This window comes from Mus caroli, unplaced genomic scaffold (assembly GCF_978045245.1).
Source record: "Mus caroli unplaced genomic scaffold, Mus_caroli_1 scaffold_9, whole genome shotgun sequence".
In the NCBI taxonomy this organism is placed as follows: domain Eukaryota; kingdom Metazoa; phylum Chordata; class Mammalia; order Rodentia; family Muridae; genus Mus; species Mus caroli.
Genome location: NW_028227264.1, coordinates 27160543 through 27185076, shown reverse-complemented (window position 1 = coordinate 27185076; position 24534 = coordinate 27160543). Strand labels below are relative to the sequence as shown.

General features: G+C 37.2%; 1 protein-coding gene across 1 annotated transcript in view; it reads left to right on the top strand.

Moving 5' to 3' along the window:
• The window catches only part of Rspo3 (R-spondin 3), an 84997-nt gene that overhangs the window by 4355 nt on the left and 56108 nt on the right, over positions 1-24534 (top strand). The gene's annotated exons all lie outside the window — the stretch shown is intronic.

Below are 24534 nucleotides of genomic sequence, written 5' to 3'. Positions count from 1 at the left end.
TGTTTAATTGTCAGCATCTATTAATTTCATCTTAGTTTTTCAGATTTTAGATCATTTGTGTTTTAGAAATTCATTATATGCCTACCAATTAAAATACAGCTACTACAATCTGCAGAGAAAGGTGAAAAGAATCAGAAGTACAACAAACATAATCACACTAATAATATATTGATTGGAGCTGATTACTTCCTATGATGGTATAGGGATGTTGACATATGTAAGCTTTTGTGGTCTCTTGGTGATTTTATTGCTGGTCCTGGTAATCATGTTAACAGATAAAATTTTAAAAAACACTGTTAAATTGAAATATTAACTTAATGTTTTATTTAGAGATTTGGAACAATACCCTTTTTCCTTTCTTGCCTACATTTGCCACCTGCATGCCTTAGTCTTAAGAAAAACAGTTCAAGAGAGATCTGACCAAGAACTGTTGGAGAAAGTGTATTCTATGGCGTATCACATGGTATGAATGCAAATCAAAGATAAATTCAATTTCCTAGGAAATGGTGGCACATGAAAATACAAACAAAGTGCATTTCCCTTTCTGAGCTCTAACTAAATCATCTTTGAGCTAGGAAGTTTTTTTTTCCCAAAATATTTTGTTGCTACTCTATTTTAAATCTTTATTTTCTGCTCCAGCAGAAATATTTTACTGAATGCCTTAAAAAAATGGTGCCTTAGTCCAACTCCTTCTAAGCATTGATAAAAGAACAAGTGAAAAGAATTTATCACAGTAATTTCAACATTCCTTTGAACATGCAGTATTGAATATGAATAGTATTTTAAATTTTACATAGATCGACTATTTCTCCAATGAAAGAGTTCCCCGGTTTTTAATGTTCAACAAATTAGGTTTCCAGAAAGCAACGAACTGAAATTACTTAAGTTGTTATAGGGGAACCTTTGCTATATTACTACAAAATGACTTTAATAGACATTTGATCCTTTTAGATTATTTGAATCTGGGTAGGTATCTCCAGATTGTTACTAAATGTCTAAAAATATTTTCTAGTTAAATGCCAAATCATTTAGATATGTGTAGTGCTTTCCATTGTTCATAACAAAGCATTTCAGAACCTTATCTAAATATATAATACTAAAACATTACTCTGAAATTACATAAACTTTCAAAAACACAACAATTACAGATGCTCTAATTCCCTATTTTTTCTCTTATCTCTCTTTAAACACTCAAGTTGGGATTTTCCTGACCTCTTCCTCTTCCTCACTATTGAGTCATTCACCTATTCCCACTCACCACAAAGGCTATCCCAGGCTTTCAGTGAATTCCTGAAATGCCAGCACAGTGCATATTGTGTTTCATGAAATGTAAGAATCAACTTCAGTTACCATTAGAAAAATATCATTACGGTTTGAAAATATAGCAGGAGTCAGTCATTACAGTGTGTGCCAATTGTATTTGACTTGATGAGGGTGCTTTCCTCTTCTTATAAGACATTGTTTAGAGGTGCTATTTACAAAGCAATAATTTGAAATATATTGACCCATAAGTTAGGTAGATTTTTTTCTTGTCTTTTATTTTGTTGGAAAATACAGACAGCTTTCTTTGATATATTTTTTAAAAGCTTACAATAATTAGATCATATTTAAAATTACCATCTATTGAGTCCTCTAGTAGATTTGAAAAGCTTTGCAATTACATATCAATAAAATACATGAATATAAATATGAATATGAGGAACATACTGGAGATGGTTTGTTTGTCTATTATACCCAATCATATCTTTTAATTCAGAAGGATGACTAGCATTCTGATTAAACTGTTTATAAAGCAATACTAAAAGACAATGGAGTTGTAACCCATTATTCAAAGGTTAGAGTTGGTCAAGGACACTATAGTTTGTGAGGAATAGCTGGGTGCCACGGATGATAAAAACTCCCATTTTTCCACCTGAAAATTTTCAACCACTTTGACACGTAGATAAAATATCTGAAATCATCTCCTATGTGAAGACTGCTCATTTACTGACCATCCGATTACAGTGCCTCTGATTTGGTAAAGTCACCTCTTCCTTAACTATAAGGGCAGCATGAGATGCAGTTAGCATTTGCTAACACTAAACTTTGGGCGTTCTTTAAAAGAAACTTAGTGGTACCAAACAACCTTCTCACTCAGTTATATAGATGGATAATTATAACCGTTACACTATTTCATTACAATTCAGGCAGGTTCATCTTGTCCCCAGCTTTCGAATCCTTGGAGTTGATTCAGAGTGGCAAGCAGAGAAAGGCTTCGGTTTCCCTGTCCTGACAAGTGCTTAGAGATGGCCTTTGAAGATAAGGAAAAGTTAGCTTTGTTAATTTACTTTTAAGGACAAAAGACCTACATTATAACACTGGATGATAGAGCCAAATAATATTGTAGATTACTCCTTTTGATGAAATAAATAGTTCTGGCTGGGCATTTCATTTAGTAGGAAGAAGAAAAAGAATCAAGACCATATTTGGCATCAATTTAGGAGCATAAGGATTCAGATGTTGGTCAATGGAAAAATGATACAAAGGCAGACAAAAATGAGACAAGTAGGTTTGGTAAGGAATTTACTTTGCTTTTGAACTATCTTTAGTGAGGAGCTAGGTAGACATTTAGGACTTGAGCCCCAATTTCAGAATGTATCAATGGCTGAAGTCAAGGACGGCAGTATCATTCATTAAAAAGAATGGCTGGACACAGGAGAATAAAATTGCGGGATGCTTTCTTTTATTTATCAAAAGTGTTTGCATTGCTAGCCTCAAGACTGCTTCATGTCGTGTCAGTGAGATTACATTAAATCCCTTTCCTCATTCTAAATGCTCTAATGTAGTATTTCCAACTGTGGTTTCTCTTTTATTATAGTCCTTTCTGTTAGGTAAGAGAATGGTGGCTGTTGTCGTGAATGCTGGTTCCAAACTGCCATACCCTGTGATGAAGATAAGGCTTGGAACCTTACCTACCTATATTACTTTGCCACAGGTCATAAGAAGACTTGAAAGATTTTATAGTAATGGGAGATATATTTGTATAAGGTATTAAATGTTTTTGAACCACAGTATTGGACCTAGCATCCCATAGTGGCATTGCTACTTTCAAGTAGATTTCTCAATGAACATGTGCTAATTTCAGGATGGGATAAAATCTGAAGGCATCTAGTTAGCTCATCTACTTTGGACAACACCCCTAATGCATATTTGATCAGCTATCGTAACAGTCAGGTTCGTGGTTTCTCACTGGCTCCTTCTATTAATTCTGATACTTCGTAGCAAAGGGAGTATATTTTCCCAGTATTTTAAGGACTTAGCAGAAGTATGAGTTTAATTTAACTTACCTTTGAACTCCTTTCTAAAATTAATGTGTATATTCACTCCCCAAAATTGTTTCTAGAAATATACTCCTGAACATAGTTGTAACCGTATCTCAATAGAAAGTGCACTCCTGAAAATGACTGGTAACACAGCCCTCGTTTTATCACTACATAATAAAAACGACTACCACAGAATGTAGAGTACCAGAATCCATGAGCTTGTTTTACATCACCAGCTCCCTGTAAGAAAAAAGATTACCACTTCTCACAGATACAAAGAAACCTTACAACTAAAGAGTATAATCACCATGACAAAAGCTCTGTGTCATATACACACAGAGCAAGTGTCATTCCAATAGAGAGGTGGTAAAATAATATGTCCTAAGTATGTTAAATACCTCCTGACAAAGGACAGCTTTATAATTGTCAGGGCCACTGCTGCACTGTATATATTTTCTTTAGTACACAATTGCATTTCTCTATTAAAGTGAATATTATGGTAACAATAAATAAATTCTTTACATAATAACTTCTCACCTCTCAGTAGAAACCTGTTCCTTGAATATGTCCACAAAATAGCCTCATTTAACTGTCACATCCTGTCTAGATGGACTATAAACTTCCATTTTATCTATATCTTATCATTTACTATTTACTCTGTTATCAGAGAGATGATACTCAGTTCCTAGTTTGCAGGTCAGGTTTAACTTCAAAGCTGGGACTTTGTTTTTTTTTTTTTTTTTTTTTTTTCTTTCTTTCTTTTTTTTGGTTTTTCGAGACAGGGTTTCTCTGTGTAGCCTTGGCTGTCCTGGAACTCACTTTGTAGACCAGGCTGGCCTCGAACTCAGAAATCCACCTGCCTCTGCCTCCCGGTTGCTGGGACTAAAGGCGTGCGCCACCACGCCCGGCTCAAAGCTGGGACTTTGGAGAGCCTCCCTCTTTCCACTCCAGCACATTGGGCAAACAAGACATTGTGTTTTCAATCCCACTTTAGACTTTCGTAATCCCATAGCTTCCCTTTGTCCTCTTCCTTCTAACCTTCCCAACAGACAGTTTCTAAACAAAGTTGTAGATCTTTATTTTTTATCACAAGTAATAAAATCACACAATTTATTTGATATGTTCTAAAATCCTTCTCCCCAAGTATGTCTTTATGTATTCAAGACAAGATTTATTTAGGCATGAAAGTTTGGGCAAAGCTATAATTCTGGAGTTAAATGTCAAAAGCCTTGTAGATAATTTACAATCACAATTGGCATTGCCCTGAATTTTTTTTTACCCAGAAAGCTATCTTTATGATGTTTCATACAATCTATTATTTATACTACTTTCACCATGAACATTAATAATAACCTCCATTCTGAAGTTTTGCTTTGATACAGGGGTTGCTGATGCTGAGTTCATACCTGGAGATCTTTAAAAATAAAAACAAGACAAAATGATGTGATCTCTGGAGATAGGCCTCAAAGAGTCTTATTTTTAAACCTAGTCTGGTGACTCTAAAACACAGCTGAAAATGATATATTGTCAGACTCTTAATTCAAGAATAGCCTTTACAGCAGAGTAACTGTTGAAGGCGATACTAGTTTTATGAGTGTTTGACAGACAAAATAAACCTGTGTGAAGCATGATAAGGGATGAGGCATGTACCATCTGAACAGCAGAAAGCCATCTCTGTGCACACACAGTGTTGTTTTCAATAGGAAACCGATAAACTCAAAACACAGACTGTTGTAAGCAGGACTATCTGAGATAGAATCAATCACTGCATTCTAAAAAAAAAGAGAGCCAAGTGCCTGCAGGAAGGCCTGATAGTGACCTTACCAGATGCTGGATCCCTGCAACATTGTCTTTGGGAGAAGGTGATTGCACCGCTGTAGTAGGAGAGACAGTCAACAGAGCAACTGTGGAAGCAAAATGAGGTATAAGTCACACTCAATCTGTGTTTTAAAGCTACTTAATAATGAACAACTGCTGGTTTGGGATTTTTGTTTTGTTTTTGTTTTGTTTTGTTTTTATTTCTTACCCCTCCTTGATGTCAGGAAAATCTTAATGGGGAGGCAACTGACTAACAAGATGTAAACATTCCTTTCTTTTATGGTCTCTGACTAGCTTGGATTGACTACGGTGATCACTATCACTGCTATAAATAGCACGGGCTACACTTTATCCAATGGATGGAACTTTGTGGAAGATCATGAATTTGCAGATGCCTTTATTTCACTCATCTTCTGCTATTCTCTAAGCTGTTGTCTTCATTAACTCTTATTTATTATTCTTTTCTAGTTCATGCAGAAATTTCAAACCTTGCCATAAATTAAGGAAAGCTCCATGTAAAAACGAGGTGGAAGTCTGGGCTTCCTGTCAGATTTCACTGTGCTTGTTAAGGGGGCTCTTTGGGAAAATTTGGGTTGCAATGAGTCACTAGGCCAAATCCCAATAACCACAATTGCCAGAAGTAATTAGACTGAAGAAAGCCAGGCTTCTTGGGAGGAGGGTCATCATAGCATGCTTGAGACATTGCTGCGTGGTCAGACCTAGTTACTTGTCCCTAAGGATTGGGAGCAATCATAAGCTACAGAAAGCAGGAAATCCACAGAAAACAATGCTTTTCCACCAACTTTCTTCTCAATAGGTTATTCACCCTAAGCATGCACAAATGAAAATATATCACAAGCACTGCCGGAGGCACTGTGCACGTTACAGTCCCCATAAACGACCTGTCTGCCTACTAGAGTCAAAACCCACACCTGACACTACTTCAAGTCTGTTCCTCCTTTCCCGCACAGATTAAAAGAGCCCCAGGAATTCAGTCTTTGTGAAAGAATTATCTGGGGGGGGGGGGAGAAAGGAAAGAGAAAGAAAGAAATCCTCGTAAATATTCTTAGGTCAATTTAGACATAATAGACATAATATTAGTGAAAGGACAATTATCTATAAGAAAATGGTAACCCATTATTGCAAGACTGGGATGCTAAGATATGCACCTAGAAAAAGGCTAAGGGCAAATCTAGAATTCCTTGTACTAAAATTAAACTCTTTTCAAAACCTAATATCAAAGCCGGTAAGCACACATGATCAAGAAAGAAGTGTGGCTGTCCTTTGAAAGTTTCAGTATATGAAACAAAAAGATTTTTAAGTGTTTCCATTCAAGAAGCACAGATGGATCTATACTCAATAATCCAGAGACAAGTTGCCTTTGAACCCTCTGTCTTTGCCTGGAATACTCAGTGGCTACCACCTCAAACAATAGAACTTTAACTGAACAAAACCTCAAAGCTTCCAGGACTCGTGGTCCTCAAATTTTCACATTTTTTTCCTAATTTGCAATGACTTTCATTGTATCCCTTTACTGCTTTGGTCTCAGGTTACTACTAGATCTTTGTTTAAACAAATGGAATCAAAAGTCAAAAGTCAAATATTTTAAATATACAAATTCATTTGCTTGTCAGATTTATTTTTTATTTTTATTTTTTTCAACTGGCAATCTCCAGGTCTCTTGGCAGATGCATTCTGTCCTTATACATGACATGTATGTGTCCTCGTAATGAGGTGCGGTGAACTGCTTGTTATTTTGACCAATATAGGAAAGCCATACATTCCATTGCATTTGGTTTGCATTTGACAGTAATCTGGAAATAGAAACATCCAGTCTTTCTTTCCCAGTTGGGTTACAAAGGTGCTTTTAATGATTCCCACGACTCCAGCCATCTTCAGCATTCAGACACACTGAGAAGCATGTGTCAATGACGTTGATATACTGTTAGTGATCTAAAAGAAATGTGACTAGTTCTGAAGATCCTTATGAAAGAGTTCTGAGCCACAGTACTTAATTTAAAGCTTACTGGGGGGAGAAGTGAGACAGTGCAGCACAAACTTGTTTATCTCAATGGATGGTAGTCTGTTCCCAGCATATAAAGCTTGCACACTGATTCCAAGTAGCAACTGACTTTAAAAGCATTGCTCAGAATAAGTTGGAAAGTTTAATGTTTCAACATACTTCTACACGTGTCTTTCTTTGTGGACAATTTATTGAGTCTCCAAAAACGATGTGTTTTCTCTTCTCTAAACCTGGAACCAATGGTCATTTTTACAAGAGCAATAAACTAAAGTGGTTCTTCAAATATCTTACTTGACTTGCTTTTCATAACTGAAGTATCCTCTGTTAATATAAACGCTTCAATTCTAGCAGGAAGCTCCCTAAAATTCAGAGCTGCTTAAAATTATATGACCAGAAATCCCCTTTCTCCCCCTCTACCAGTCCTCTCCTTCTGGGAATATACCAGCGGTTTCTCACCATTCATTCTGACAACTGTTCTGGTGTAAATATTTAAAGAAATCCTTTCCATTAGAGATTAAACAAAGGATAAGTAATTGCTCTGCAATGATAGATCTTTATTAATGTTTGCAATAGCAGATCTTATGTCATCCGATCCATAGACGCTGACACCCTCAGGAAGGACCAAAGGCAAAGGAGCCAAGACAGGAATTACAATATACTGTATGTAATCCCAACTGCAGAATACTGATTTTCATTTATCCTTCCAAGGCTTATGTTTAAATAATGCACATAGTGTAGAGAAAAATGAATTTGTTAAAGTTGGAAATACCAAAAATGAGTGACTAGTGATTAAACTGACTGAAACGGTAGAGGCAAATTACAAATCTGTGTATCACTTAAACAGCCCCTTGCCATGTCCCAATGTGCTCATCAGACTTAAGCAACATGTGTGAGACCTGCACTGACATAAGCTCTGGTTCCTCTATTATTGCTCAAGAATTAGCATTAAAGGGGGTAAAGGCTGACCTCTCCTGCTTATATCCAATATCCGTTGTTAAAAGAGTGTCACTCTCAGTTTGGAGAAGCAAGCTTCCAGTATTGTCTTTCTGCATTTCTTGCCCACACAGATTTTCATGTAATAGTACACACCGGCTTCCATCAGCATCAGCGGAATTGGTTACAGAGTCCAGACCTCAGGTGCTCAGCTCTCTGATGGAATCAGAGGGTGGTATATATGGCTCATGCATATCCCCCAGCATATTTAAATTATCTCTTAATGACCCATATTACTTACTACTTATAACTGGTTCTTATGATGTGTCGTTTAGAGGAAAATAATAAAGAAAAAGGGTAGGCAAGTTTCGTACCGACACAAGTTTTTGAAAAATTTATTTTAAGTTCTCAGTAGACCATGTATTTTCATGGATGCAGAGGCATAAGTAGATAAGTAGGTTAAGCATAACATAGCTAAGCAACTTAAACTATGAAGAACATCACGGGTTGAACTTCAGATTATCAATGATCTTATAATGTGGGCTGGAAAATAAGCACATGCCTTGGAAAACATGTTTGTCCTCCCTTTGATGACACTAAAATATAAGAGTTTGTATATTTGAATTCAGCTTAATCATTGTCAATTTACAACCTAAGAGTTATTGTTGCTCTATGATTTTTTCTTTATAAAGTAGGATTTTAAGGAAATTTACATTGATATTATTTCTTATAAAAATTATAGAACTCAGATGTGCAGGTGCACATCTGTAATTGCAAAACTCAGGAAACTACAGCAGATAACTTTTGTGAGTTCAAGGTTAACCTAACAACTGTCTCAGTATCTATACTGAGTTTGTTTCTTCCTTGTCTTTGATGTCAAGTGTACAGTATTTACTAGACTAGTTCACGTTTGAATCCTGGTTCTATAGCATTATTTGGTAATGAAAATAATAAACAGGATCTGTGTGATACAAATGAAAACCTCATAAACTTCACTGTAAGAGACTCGTGCCTTTTGACTGCCCTTCTCAAAACCTGTGTTTTTTGAGTTTTGACTACAGTAAGAGAAGACTCAGAGGAAGGAGGCAAAGAAGTTTGATTTCTAATTGATAGACATAGTTTCACAAATCATTCAGTCTCTGATTAGGTTGTAGCCACCTAAAGCAGGTTTAGTACCTCTTCATTTGCTTGAGAGTAGGCTACTGACCTTAAGTTCCTTCAAGAGTGACATCAAAGAGTTTGTTTGTTTGTTTTTGCTTTCTCAGCACATGCTCTAATCACAAAGTTATCTTTCACAGTTTCATAGATATGAAGTTAGGGCTTCAATTTACAAATATGTATTTCTTTGTATTTTTAGACTACATTTAAAGAAGATAAGCAGAAACAAATCTATTGGGGAATAGTACAGGGAAAAATAAAACTCAACTTAGTCCTCATTAAAATAGCATGCATTTCACAGAATAGCTCCTTATTTAACATTTATCATGTTCTGCAGTAAGTAAAGTGACTAAAACATACCAGAAAACTACTCTTGTTGTATTTTGACATTGTTAAAATATTGAGTTAAGCCTGGTGTGTGTGTGTGTGTGTGTGTGTGTGTGTGTGTGTGTGTGTGTATGTACGTATGTATAAAAGTAGAATGGTTAGGTACCATTTCTAAGCCATGACATGCACATTTTTTTAGATATGTGATAGATAGAAATGGGAATGATATTTGCAATGAGTGAGTCTAAGTCATATCCAGATATTTATCTGGAGAGCAGCATTGTGGAGATGAAGTACAAAGATGGGAGGAAGCACAGACTAAAACAGTGGAATTTATGAGGCCTTTCAGCATTTTCTTGTCTTACAATTTATGGCCAATGAATAGGAGTCATCACTTAGTGTGACCTTTGTGACAATCACAGGAAGTATGTTATGCGTACTGTAAACGTAGTTGGCATTGTTAGGTAAAGCTTGTAATGGAGTGGCATAGTTTGGCTGAGCAAATTTCCATTTTGGGTGCACTGATTAATTTCTATAGCTGAACTTTCACACTCCTTCATTAACTGGAATTGCGTTTACCAAGCAAACACTCAAATATTTTATGTTTAAAAAGTGTGCATTTTTGTTCATCAATCCAAGGCATTTCTCAAACCTTTTATGGTAACCCACCCCTTGATCACTACATGAAACATAAAATCAGATTTACTTAAAGCCCCAGCTTGGCAAATGCACATCAACATGCTATTTGGATGTCTACTGTGAGTCTGTTGATGAGCTTTCTAACACCAGATTATAGCTTTAAAGAGGTTCCTTCCTAACATATAAAGACATGAAATCAATTTGTCTGAGATCTTTTCTATCTTAATTTACAATTAACTCATGAAGAATTTTAAGTAAAGAAACTTTTTGCATGTGTTATTTTGTGTTACCCCATGCAACAAATATATGATACATAAATAACCTTCTGATAAGTAAAAAGTTGAAGGAGAACATCAAAAGAATACAGACATTAAAGAGGCAAAATTTAACCTAACAGCCTTCACTGTGACATTCTGCTTGTCATTAGGCCTACTAAAGAGGATAGTCCAGAGGCAGGGGAGGTTTAAGGAGGACATCCCTCATCTGTGGAGATGGGAATACTATTTTTCCTTCATTAGACAAAAGTCAGGCAGCGACAAGGAATAAACCTGGATAATTGGCAGGGTTGTTGCTGGGAAGTAAAAGGACATTACACTGTTTTATAGCAGAAGATCAATGAGATCAGAGCTGGCATTTCTAAATGGTTATTCTGGTTGCTAATTGGCATTGATGGTATTGGTGAGAAAGGAAAGTTATATAAGCTCTGTTCCTTACACAGACAACAATGTGTAGAAAAGGCAGATTGGAGACAGGGTTCAATAGGGTTCCTGGATTTCTGATTTTAGGAACTAAATGGTGATAATTGTTGCTACAAACTTAATATCTGTGTTTAATTTGTAGCCCTTTTGAAGAGAACTACCTGTTCTTCCACTGTAGACATACTGCACATGCAGTACATCATTTCCTTGCTGAATGGCAGCCCCTCTCAAGGTCACAGTAGGCTACTTCCCTGATCTATCATTTATGATGAAGCACCATTTTTGAAAGCAGACGATTCTTACCAAATTATCAAACTTCTCATCAATTAGCAGCTTACCATTGAGAATGTTCTTATTCTATTCTTGGGAATGAAGGGCCTTCTAACTCTTTCTAGGCTAGTAAAGTATCACAGTGACATTGTCACCAGCAGCGTGGTATTTCACTGTAGTTTGCATGATATATGGAGACTGTCACATCATTACCTGAGTTGCTCAATATACTTTTAAAATTGACAGAGCAGATTTAGCTACAGAGATATCATTTCTACAGTATTTTATTACAAGCCCAGTAAGCAGCAAAAAAAAAAAAAAAAAAAAAACATATCATGAAAGAAGGGCATTTACTTTTTCCCCAGTGCAAGTATGTGAGTTTTCCTACACTGCATAGATCCCCAAATATTTCCACTGAAATATTTCATAAATTCTTTGGGTTTGGCTTCAACATCATTTAGGCTAAGGGAAATCTTTGTTGTATGTGAGATTTTTACTGGTTGAAAAGAAATTTACTGGCAGATCGTTAAGGTCCTGTTCAACCAAATTCCCATCAGGGGAAGAAAGAACTATCTAGGCAATAGCATCATGTTAAAGGAGAAAGAAGAATAATATGGGTCTCTATATAGGAAGACAGTTTTAAATAAATACTTGTATACTTCCATAATAATGATTATGTATATAATCCATATGTATAATTAATAAATACATGTATATTTATCAAATTAGGCATTTATGCTTTTATAACTTAGGAGTTAACAAGCTATGCAGATCTTAGTGTTCTCATTTGAAAATTTATGGAGAAGATTTATAAGACCCTATTAAATTCCACAATAACAGCATCCTCATCAATCTTCTTATTGCATATGTACCTAGTAATTTTATTTACTTTCTCTCTCCCCATCTTTCCATTTATCTACGTACTTTTTCTCCTAGCTGAGGACTAGAGCATGTAGATACCACAACAATCAGTAATTTGTCATGTCCTTATTTCTGTTGCAAAAAGCTTCTAATTTATACAGATGTAGTATTTTCTAGATAGAAAAACAGAAATAATTTCTTAAACCATTATATGCTTCTTGAGCCAAAGACCAAGATTTATCACAATGCTCTCTGCAGTTCTGGGAGACTACTATCAGCAATAGCTGAAACTCTTCATTTGGCAAAGATGTGATTCTCAAACCATGTGGTTATTCCATCCTTTGTGTCAGAGTCACCTATAATGCTTCTTAAAAATAAAGATACTAAAGTCTACCTTTTCCATTCCCAAATCAAAATTTTTAGAAGTAGAACCTAATCATTTGAATTTTAAACACACCCTTGGCCATAGAGACACAAATACAGACTACATGTTCTTATATGTGCACAGGAATGTTCGTAAGCTTAAGACCTGAAAAGGATTTCAGATCCTTTTGGAACAGAAATTATAGGCAGTTTTATGTGGCTCAATATGAATTCTGGGAACTGAACTCAGGTACCCTGAAAGAACTGTATCTGCTTTTAACCACTGAGTCATCTCTTCAACCTCACTGTTAATATTTTTATTATTCATCTCATCTGTCTTAGTCTGTTAAGGTCCATGTCTTTGGTGAGTTGTTAGCCCCATAGTCATTCCTTCCTGGATGTGTTAATGGGTCATCAGTAATACTCACAGTCTTTTTTTTTTTTTTTTTTTTGTGGTCCTTACAAAGCAGCTTCTTTCTCTGGCTCTTAGTAAATTTCTGCCTCCTATGCAACCAAAGAAGTATCAGCATACACCCTCTTTCCATCCTTTAGTATTGGCTAAATCAACCAGCTATCTCAAATTCACACAGAAAGAGACAGACTGTGTGGTACAACAAATTATCTTCTACTTGTGGGTTCCTTTCTTTGCAACAGGGTCTCACTGTATATCCTGGCAGGCCTAGATTTGGTATATAGACCAGGCTGAGCTTAAACTCACAGAGGCAAGAGGCCTATCAGCCTCTCCCTTGAAAGTGTGAAGATTAAGAAAGTGTAAGGATTAAACATGTTGACTGCCACACCCAGCTAGACTTAGGATTTAATTTTTTTTCTTTTACTAGTTCCTTGAGAATTTCACAAAGCATACCTTATTTATAGTCACCCCTCCTCATACTTCCTAAATCCATCACTCTCTCCCCTACTCAACAAACTTGTTTGAGGAGCTGCACTGTTAGGGAAATTGATTTCCTGATCCAAGCAGCTGTCAATTGCCAACAGCTCCTTGGCTAGGGATAAGACTTCATGCCCACCTCCCATTTCCATGCTGGGATTTGGTCGGCCATGAGCCGCCTTGGATATGCTGCTGCAATTACTGTGAGTTAATATGTACAGGTGCCTTTCTGCATCTTGAGGACATGTTGTCTTGTATTCACCCACCATTTCTGCTTCTTTTATTCTTTCTGCCCCTCTTCCACAATTATCCCTAAGCCTTGGTAGAAGAGGATGTGATATAGATGTATCGTTTTAGTAACTTGGATACTTGTGGTTTTCCATGTTAATCACTGTGTACTGCAAGTAGAAGAAGTTCTCTAATGAGAACTGAGAGATGCACTAATCTATATGTATAACAATAAGTCAAAAGAAGGTGGGTTAAAACTATGTCTATTTAGTAGAATAATAATAGTAAGTTCTCCTCTGGGCCTATGATTTATCTAGTCACAGGTTCTTGGTCTAACACTATTGTTATGTATGGAGTTTTTGTGTTTTTTCTTGTAGAGCATAACTGAAATCACTCAGAAAGTTAGTTACTCCCATGGTGTTCCTGTCTCTACTACATCAGCGGGTGCTTCTTTTCAAACCATTAATTTTTATAGCTCAGAAGAGTCATACTTTGGTAAGATGTATGATTACTTTGTATCTTTTAGTAACGTGTATAGCATCTTCTAGAACTATAAAGATTATCCTGTAAGGATGAAGCTTCCAAGTGAGTACCATCTTGTTTTTTTTTTTCATGTTCTATGACTCAAGTACATAATCTCTTCAATTCAATAGGGTCTTACTTTAAAGTTCAGGAGGGTAATTAGTATAGCATTGGCACTACAATATAGCAATAACATTATTCTGTAATGTTTGATTGGAGTCTATGTGTTCTCAATTGTTAACAACTCCAGAAAAGGGTATAGCTATTCCTGGCACTGGTTTTTGTTGTTGTTTTGTTTTTGTTGTTGTTGTCTCCTTTTGTTAGTTTCTGGTATCTCATAGGGGGCACTGTCATCCTATCAAAAAGGGGCTCCATCATAACTTTGCAAGTGTAAGCTTTTACAGTAGTAGATAGCTTTCCATGTGACCTTTCCGAAAGATCTTTAGTGTTATTCATGCCTCCCTCTCCCTTCTTCTAAACTGTTGTGTCACCTCAACCCCAATTTTACCTTTTTTGTTCCATTTAACCCTTCAAACCTTTATATTATTTTTCCTTTCCTTGAATGACCACAAATGCTGGCTTGGATGAGGGGGGTGGGAAACACTTATTCACTACCAGTGAAGTATAAATTGGTGCAGCCACTCTGAAAATCAGTGTAGAAGGTCCCTAAAAGTCTGAAAATAGGTCTATCACCTGTTTCACCATTGCTTTACTGTAATAGCCAGTAAACGGAAATAGCCTAAATGTCCATCCATTGATGAATAAATAATGAAAATGTGACATATTTACACAATGGATTACTATTTAGCTGCTAAGAAAAGGAAAATTATGAAATTCACAGGTAAGTGAAAGAAGGTGGATGCAATAATTCTGAGACCAATTCCTGAAAGACAAACATCACATCTATCACTTGTGGATCTTTGAATTTTCAGATACTTGCATTGGATTTGGAATACCCATGGAGGTCAAATTATTACTAAGGAAGAGTGGTGGTGGTGTGGGGCTTCCAGGAATGGAAGGTAGAAGGTAGTGGTGCTTAATGAATTTTTAATGAGTGTCTATACAAACATTAGGTACTTTGCACAATGTCAAACTTCTCAGCATTTATCAAGTAGATGTTCCTGTACCACAAATAGGCAACCTTAGCTTCACAATGAGCAAGCAACATATGCCAAGATAAATAATAAGATTTTAACTATCTTGACACAGATAATTTGTTTTACCCATCTTTTTGTGTTTGCTGGCTAGCAAGGATAAGGTGTTGAAAAACCTGATTTTTAAATAAACACTTGGATTAAGAGATAAATGTCAGTAATTTAGCTAGAAAAAAAAGAGAGAACTGGAATTCCAAACCAGACTGTGATCTGAGAAGCTGTACCCAACACTCTGTTGGCCTCCTCTGGGAAGTGTGCAGGGCTCCTTTCCAAATGAGGCACCAATGCAGGGAGTGCATATCAAGGTCTGCAAAGCATCTTGCTCAGAAAGGTGCATCTGTTCTTCTGTTTCACCAGTGGTTTCACGAATCTAGGAGAAATAGCCACTGATTTTTCTCTCTCAGAACTTTAGGTGTGATGCATAAAGCCATGTATTTTTGTTTAATGGTATGCTTTCTATTTGCACATCTTCTTGTGCCTATTAAAACACCGCAAATCTCTGCTTGATGTTTGCTTATGCTAAGGCTTCGGCCATCAGATATGCTACTTCAGCATGCTATGTGGCATGAAGATCCAAGTTTATTCACAATATAACAAAGTAGAGTTTGTTTTTTCGTACAGACTGAAGTTTGTTTCGGTCAAGAATGTGAGTTGGTAGTTATGGCTTCACACCCATGCAGGGTCAGTACCATTAAATGATCACATTTTCTGTTTATGTTGACTTCTAATTATTTCTCCCATTAAAAAAATAAAAATGGAAAGGTTCTGTTAGCCAAGCCAGAGCACATAATGATTCCCACTGTTGGATGAACACTGTTGGACCTGTCTCCTGAAAAAAAAAAAAAAAAAAAAACGCTGTTATTTACCACCCACAAACTCATCAACAGTCCTGGCTCTCTACAGGATCTGGATTCTCAGCCCTCTCCAACCCCTCTTGTCCTCTGTTCACCTCCATTGGGAACATGGCCACTTGGAGAAAGGGAAGCTTCCCCTCCCTTAGAAACAGCTGGGAATGCTGACTCAGTACCATACATTTTAACCCAGAGCAGAGCACGCTCGCTTTGTAGTAGAGTTTCTATTTGTGGTTAAGGAAAAGTCCCTTCACTTTTGATCCTTCAGATGCCTTTGATACAGTTTCGGCATCGTACTAAACCAGCAGATCAGACTGGCTGGGCACAAGGCAATTAATATGATTATTCCTACTAATCACATAAACTTTGAAATCCACCTGTGGATTATTAATCTTTTAATGAATAAAATAAGATATGGTGGAGAATCTTATGTAAGTCTTATTAGAATTGAAAGCCACTGTGTTAGTGGCCTGAATTACTAGTCATTTCAATTTGCATTACTAATGGTACGATTTAGAAAATGCAAGAAAGGACTATATGTAAGACTTTTTTAAAGTTTTGATTCTTTAATGACTTCTTGTATGTTTCACAACTTTCCTTTTCTCTTTCTCTACCACAAGCCCCAAATATACTCCACTAAAAGAGAAATGAATATATAAAAGCTGCAAGCAAATTAAAATTATTGCTGGTGGGAGATAGAAGGGAACAGAGGGGAAATGGAATGTTCTTACATTAAAAAAAAAGGAAACATATACACAGGCTCTTCAAGGGTTGGAATTTAAATGCAAATGCCCAAGTTTGTGCCTAGTTACATTTCCTCTAATATAAAAATTAATAAAAGAACATATTTGCATGAAACATTGGATGCTTGTTTCTTTCCCAGATCCATAAGATTAAGAAAATGAAAGAGAATGGCACTATCAGACCAAATGTTTACAAATGTTTACGAAGTACAGTCTACATGCATTTGATCTGTGACATCAGTCATTTAAGGCAGGTCTTTGGGGTCTGAGCCCACGCTCTTCTGACACACCACCTGTCAGTCACAGTGCTGGAGCCTCATAGGTTCCTTTCATGCTGTTCCTTGTAGCCAGTTCCTCCTCACTGCTGTCATCTCTGCACTTGCAGGTGTTCGACCAGGTAGACACTTCCTTAGTTGCTCAAGGATGGTTTCCAGGGTTTCTCCTTACCATCCAGGCTTCAAAGAAAGAATAACTTCAAAATGTCTGATCTCATCACCATGTTTACAGTGGCACCTCTAAGTGATTCTATGTGTATTCACCTGAGACCAGGACAATGTATATTTATCTAACTCTCTATTATATAACTACCAACAGGTTAACATAGTCACACAAAGAACTAAAGAACCTTTACCCATGTATCCTCTGTATCATACAACACAAGGAGTTCTTACTTTTCTTTAACTAAAACCTTAATTTATAACCTTTTTGCTACATTGATGTATAATGTTTCCATTCATCTCCAAGTTTACTTCTAACTAGCAAGTATTTCTATCTTTATCCTGCTATCATGGTGTAGGGGTGTAAAACAGTGTTGAGGCTGGAAAGATAATTTGGTAGTTAAGAGAGGCCATTCAAACAAGATGACCAGACTTCAGATACCAGAGTCAATGAAGATGCTGAGTGGATGTTGTATCTGCCTGCAATTAGAACACCAGTAGGTGGTAACCGTTTGAGGGCACTGAAGGACTCTTTCATAGTGGTCACCTAATACCATCAGAAAACACAAATATTTACATTAGGATTCATAACAGTAGTAAAATCACAGTTATGAAGTAACAACAAAAATAATTTTATGCTTGAGCAGTGGGGGTGGACCACAACATGAGGAACTGTATTAAAGACTCGCAGCATTGGGAAGGTTAAGAACCACTACCCCGGTGCCCTTGACTGCAGAGACAGAAGATCCTTAATGACAGCTGGCCAGTGAAACCAAATCTGGGAACTCCAAATTTGATTGAGGGATCCTATCTCATTGAATATGGTGAAAGCGACTAACATGAGATTCCCCATACCAACTGCACGTCTCCATATGTACCCCTCCCACCAAACACACACAAACTCACACCACATACACACATAAAGAGGAAAAATAGCATTGTTATATTTCATTAAATTACTGTACATATTAAAATAAGCTTTTGTGCCTACTTTGACACCTATGCTTAATTCCTCCAAATTGTTTAAAAGGCTGTAGAGTTTCAACCATGGTCAGATTTAAGCTTTGACTCATGAATGAGAATTTTAAAATTCTCAATATTTTCTTTTGTGTTCACCAAAAAATGTGTAAGAGACTATCCAGTAATTCTATTTTTTAACATTTGATCTTCAAGGAACTGTGAATCAGTCATCCCTAAATTTTCAGTTACCATAATATCACTGTATAATAACACAAGGAAACCTGCTGCCACAGTCTCTTGGGGACTTGATTGTGTAGAAGTACATTTCCTAACTTAGTTAAGGTTAAACAAAAAACTTCTAGATAAAGAGACTACGAAAGGACATCTAGAAAAACCTTTTCTGTTTAACTTTCTGTTAAATATCAGTTTAACACTTGCATTAAAAAACACAATTGCACAGCCTTTTTATATTATGGGTGTCATTCATTCAATCATACTCATTATTAAAAATCAATGCAATAAATAGTCACTCTGTATAGATGCCAGAAATTATCAAAGAGACTACCAAGAAATTATCAGACCAAATAAACTCCTTAAGTTGAGGAACATTAAGTGTGAACAAGTACAAAAAGGGAGAGAAATCTGAAGTGAATATGAAGTCTTTTCTTCTTGTCCTTTCTCTAAGGCCCCTGCCAGGGTTGGGGCTATGTTTTTCTTTGCTTGTTTCTTTATTTTTTTGGTTAAAGTGATATTTACCAAATTTGTGAATTCATTACATATTAATTATGTAAATTGTAAAATTACAAAATTGCTCATATATAATGAGTACTTACATTGAATCCAATCAAGTCTGTTTTATGAACTCACAAGTAAATGAGGAGAGTAGATAATTGGAGAACACAGTAGGTTATTTTCACATAGTTTAAGTAGATGAGAGTTAGACTTCCAGTTGAACATTAGAAATGGAACAAAGGCAGATCCATGAAGCTTGCTGTCAATTTTCACACAAAGTTCTTCATACTCAGTTGATCTGATGCATAATAAACACTGCAAGTCACAGGCTGAACTTTCTCAGCTAGATAGTCAGAAAACTTGGTCAGATATCACTCAAGAAGACTTGGCCTCAGACACTGGATACAGTTTTTAAATGATGCATTAATCTACTATTTCCACACAGTTTTCATAAGATGGTATAATAGGAGGGTTTGGAGGGAGGAAAGGGAAGGGAGAAATTTTATAATTATATTATAATCTCAAAAAAATTTAAGTTCAAAACAAAATAAAGTAAAATAAAAAGCATTTTAAAATAGTTATTACAATGTATCTCTTTCTTGTTTATAATTTAAGTAGTACTAATTTTGCATGAATGTCAAAAGATTCCAATTTGAATTCCTGTAAATTGTATCCATTTTCTCACTCTCATCTAGCCCCCTTTATATTAGCATTTACCTACAGAGAGAGTTACCAGGTACCAAAGATATATATTTCAATCCCTGATCTCAGCTATTCTTTGCTCCCTAATTTTCAGTTTTCTTTACACCTAGCTTGGAAATTCAAAAATGAATGATCATGATAACATCTACTTGTAGAGTAATTTTCCACTAATTAATTGGTTGGCTAATAAAGACAACAAGAAGCCAATCGCTGGGTGAATAGGAGAGGTGGGCCTTCTGGGTCAGAGAGAGGAAGAAATGACCATTTTTACAGTGAGGTAGGAATGAGACCAGGAACTGTTTGACCTGGTGGCGACCTCTGCCACCGGAAGATTTCCAACATAGAATAGTTGAGTTTAGGATAATAGATTCCGTGCCCAGTGGTTGTGTCATCTGTTGATTTTAAATTAAGATTGTTTGGTGTTTTCCATTCACGGGTGACTCGGGTGGGCCAGAGGGAAAGAGCATAGCAGGGGCATAATTCCGCCAGGCTTTGGAACAGGAAGATTCGGCTAAGGACTGAAAACCAGCGGAGAGGTAACCAAAGCAGAGTGCAGGCTGGTGACAGCGTTCCCACAGCTGACCACAGGGTTTTGGCCTGGCAAGACAGCCATCTCAGAGCTCTGGAGAGGCAGAGCCAGCATTTGTGGGGAGGAACTGGTTAGGAGAAACATACAGTCTTGGTCTCAGGCTATGCACTGGGCTAGGATCAGACAGAGAACCAACATTTCCACCAATATTGGAAAGTCAGATTTAGCGTGGAATCGTTTTGTAAAACTGCATGCTATATCTACTTCCATAGGTGGCTGACCAGTTGCCATGGTGAATTTATTATTATCTATTATTATCTATTATTTTATGAGAAAATGTGGTGTCTCAGAATGCTTCTCCCTTTCTACACCTTAACTAGCTACCACCAGAGAATCAATCCCATGTACACCAACATACACTCCAAAGTAAGCTCTGTTTCTGTTTAATCATGTCATACTGTACCACATTTTGATAAGCAGACTCCCTTTTCCTCTCAACCTTGTTCTAATCCTTCACCTCAAGCTCTCTCCCCCTCAGTAGTAACTTCTTATTCTCTCTTCCCACTATCAAGAACTCAAAATCCCAGCCCCGCAGTGGTGGCACATGCCTTTAATCCTAGCACTTGGGAGGAAGAGGCAGGTGGATTTCTGAGTTCAAGGCCAGCCTGGTCTACAAAGTGAGTTCCAGGACAGCCAGGGCTATACAGAGAAACCCTGTCTCAAAAAAACAAAAAAACAAAACAAACAACAAACAAAAAACAAACAAACAAAAAGAACTCAAAATCCCAACTTCCCAAATCCCTTTCTTATCCAAGTTATTCTGCTGGTTACCATATTCATTTGATTACAGCACCTTGGTACTGTGGGTACATGCATCCAACCCTTACCATACCATTTTGCCTTAGCTTAATTTGAAGTTACTATGAGCACCTTACCTAGAATACCACATCAACTGTCTCATGATCTTCAGGTCTGCTAATGTGTTAGGGAAAAACCATTTCAATAGACTGCCATACCCGGGGATCCATCCCATAATCAGCCTTCAAACGCTGACACCATTGCATACACCAGCAAGATTTTGCTGAAAGGACCCTGATATAGCTGTCTCTTGTGAGGCTATGACGGGGGCCTAGCAAACACAGAAGTGGATGCTCACAGTCAGCTATTGGATGAAACACGGGGCCCCCAATGGAGGAGCTAGAGAAAGTACCCAAGGAGCTAAAGGGGTCTGCAACCCTATAGGTAGAACAACAATATGAACTAACCAGTACCCCCGGAGCTCGTGTCTCTAGCTGCATATGTATCAGAAGATGGCCTAGTCAGCCATCATTGGGAAGAGAGGCCCCTTGGTCTTTCAAACTTTATATGCCTCAGTATGGGGGAATGCCAGGGCCAAGAAGTGGGAGTGAGTGGGTAGGGGAGTGAGGGGAGGGTATAGGGCACTTTTGGGATAGCATTGGAAATGTAAATGAAGAAAATACCTAAAAAAAAAAAAAGAAAGAAAGAAGGAAAGAAAGAAAGAAAGAAAGAAAGAAAGAAAGAAAGAAAGAAAGAAAGAAAGAAAGAAAGAAAGAAAGAAAGAAAGAAAGAAGTCACAGCATGTCATTCACCATATAGAAACCTGTCTTGTCTACAGAATGCTTGGTGTGTCATGGTCCGCAAAAGGTTTCATAATCTAAATGCACCTTATGCCTCCAGTCTTCTTGACAGTCTGATTTGCTCCTTTACCTGAAACATACACAACCTTGTATCAAACTCATTCCAGTCTACTTGTCAACTGGAGCAACTGTGGTGTTACCTCGTCCTCCTCTAGCCTGGCATAGTCATGTATGTGCTGATAAACTCCAACTACTTCTAAAACAAAGTGGAAAGTCTTCTATGACACATCCCTTTCCTCTTTGGTGTCACAGTCTACAATGTCCATATACAACGGCAGTAGAAAGATATTATTTGACAAATATAATATATAAGGGAAAATAAACTTAATAGAATGGGGCAAAAGGGCAGGAGCATGACAAACTAAAATTCCTTTTTTTTTTTTCTTTTTTCTTGCCTTAGACTCACAGGGTTTCATGGCTGGAAGAGTTCTTACAGGCAATCTAGACCAAAGTTTTCTGTGGTTTCCATATAAAAAGTAAAAGGCCTTAAGATGAAGTTTGGGAAATTTGTATCTAGTTGTGCAATACTGACTATAATTTCAGTGATCCTTATACAGCATTCATGAAACCATTCACTACAGTATTGACCCTTAAAAACAGGATGCCAGAATCTGCACTTCAGAATTGTAATGTCTGGCATTTCCCATGGCTATGGCCATTGAATCTTTCCCAAAGAAACATATTTGTGCTCAAACATTGTTGCCCATATCGTAAATTCTCTGATTACAAACCAGTAAATCTCCACCAAAAAGCTGGGACAACTGAACCTTCCTTGCTCCTCCGAAACCTTCGTGCATAATGAAAATATGCAGAAAGACTTGTTTTTATCACAACTTGACTTGCATCATTTCACCGGGGAAAGTCTAAGAGTCTCGGGGATTTGAGCAAGGTCCTAGCGTATCCTACCATGCCACAGGAAGTTGTTGCCGATCATTAGACAAACTCAGACCTGACTCAGAAGTGTCTGAACATCCAAATCCAATGCTTTAAACGAAACATCTTAAGGAATTTGAGGCTCTAAAAGTGTAAAACACATTAATATTAATAACTAATCTATTTAAAGTAGTTTCATAATTCATAAAGGCTTGAGGTATATAAACTTTCAAAATCACATTTTCCTTAAAACACTTAAGTGGTAAGGACACATCAGTTTGGACCCTTTTCATTGAACCTGGAATCACTGCTTGACTGACCTGGAAGCCATTAGTTTCTCAAGTATGATCTATTTTTCCATAGATGGGTTTTGTGAAAATCTTTCACAGGTTTCACTTGGACTTCTAGATTCTGACTTCAGTTCTGATGGATTCTGAATACTTGCGGTTTTCCTATACCTTTCCTTTTGAGGGTATTTCCCTGCTTAAAATAGGTTCTCATTTTTCCCAAGCACTCCCCCACCCCTAGTCCCCTGTCATAAAAAAATGACCTTCCTTGGAAAGGAGTTTCTGGTACAAATCCCTCAGGTCCCATAATGGCAAACCCTCCTCACCCACTTTATAGGACTGCCCCACCCTACAAAAGAACAGGCACAGGAAAAGCAGCCCTCCCTTCCCCCACACATTTCCTCAGTTTATTTATGAAACATCTTGGAATGAGAGCGAGCTGCTTGTGGTTCCTGTGGCTTATTCAGGGATGGTTTCCTGCAGGCCAGGGGAAGCGGGTCAACTGAATGACCTCTATGGAGCTAACTCATATACCCCAACAGGAAGGATCTTTGTTATGGGTATCATTTCAAACTGTGCCTGGAGGGCTTTGTTGTTCCAATGAAGAGCTTAATAACCAATTATCACTGTGATTACAGACTAATATTATACTTGAAATATGAAATAATTCTCACAGGCTCATGTTTTGAATACTCGATCCCTAGCTAGTAGTAGGTGATAATATCTGGGGGAGGGATGGAGCCCTTAGGTGTGGCCTTGCTGGAGGAGAAAAAGTATTAATATGGGACCTTTGAAGTTTATTTCCCAGACCACAGGTTCTCCTCCTGTTCTCTGCTTCTTGGTGTGGCACCATAAGACTGGAGGGTTTGTTTCTGCAATAAAGAGCTTAATTATCAGACATCATTGCAAATACAGATTAATAGTGTCCATATCTACTGATGTTTATGCCTTTCTCTATCAATAAAAGATGTCAGAAATATGCCAAGATACCTTTAGATACCTGTGTGTCAATGTTGGCTTCTCAACGGAAGATGGTTGACTTCCTAGAAAGTCCTATACAGGATTAGCATTATATTTGAATACAGAATCCACTGGGAAAGACGATAACTTTAAACACAGGCTACATGCAGCATGCTCCTTACTTGGTTCAGTCAGGTAACACGTAATCAATTCCCATAACCAAGTTAACTGAGAGGAGTTCAAGTAAATGATGCCTCTAGTCTTTGTTTGCGTGTGTTCAGACTTGCCCAGGAGCACCCTTACGTCATGCATTTATGACTTCGGAAGCCAGGAGTGTGAGGCCAGTGACTCTTCCCCATTTACTTGAATGAGTTGAATTAATGGGGGTGGGGACACAAAAACTCTAGGGCTTTTCTCCCAAAAAGCCAAAGTAGTAAACACAAATTCATATAAACTTACTGGTAAGACTTAGATGCAAAGTTTTACACTGTATCAAATTTAATGGTAAGAAGAAATATTTCAGAAAAGCACCGGGCAGTGGCAGTATGCTAATGTAGTTTCCGAATTAGTTTGAGTTGTATTAAAGAGTAAAGTATTCTCTTAGGTCAAAGTTGAAA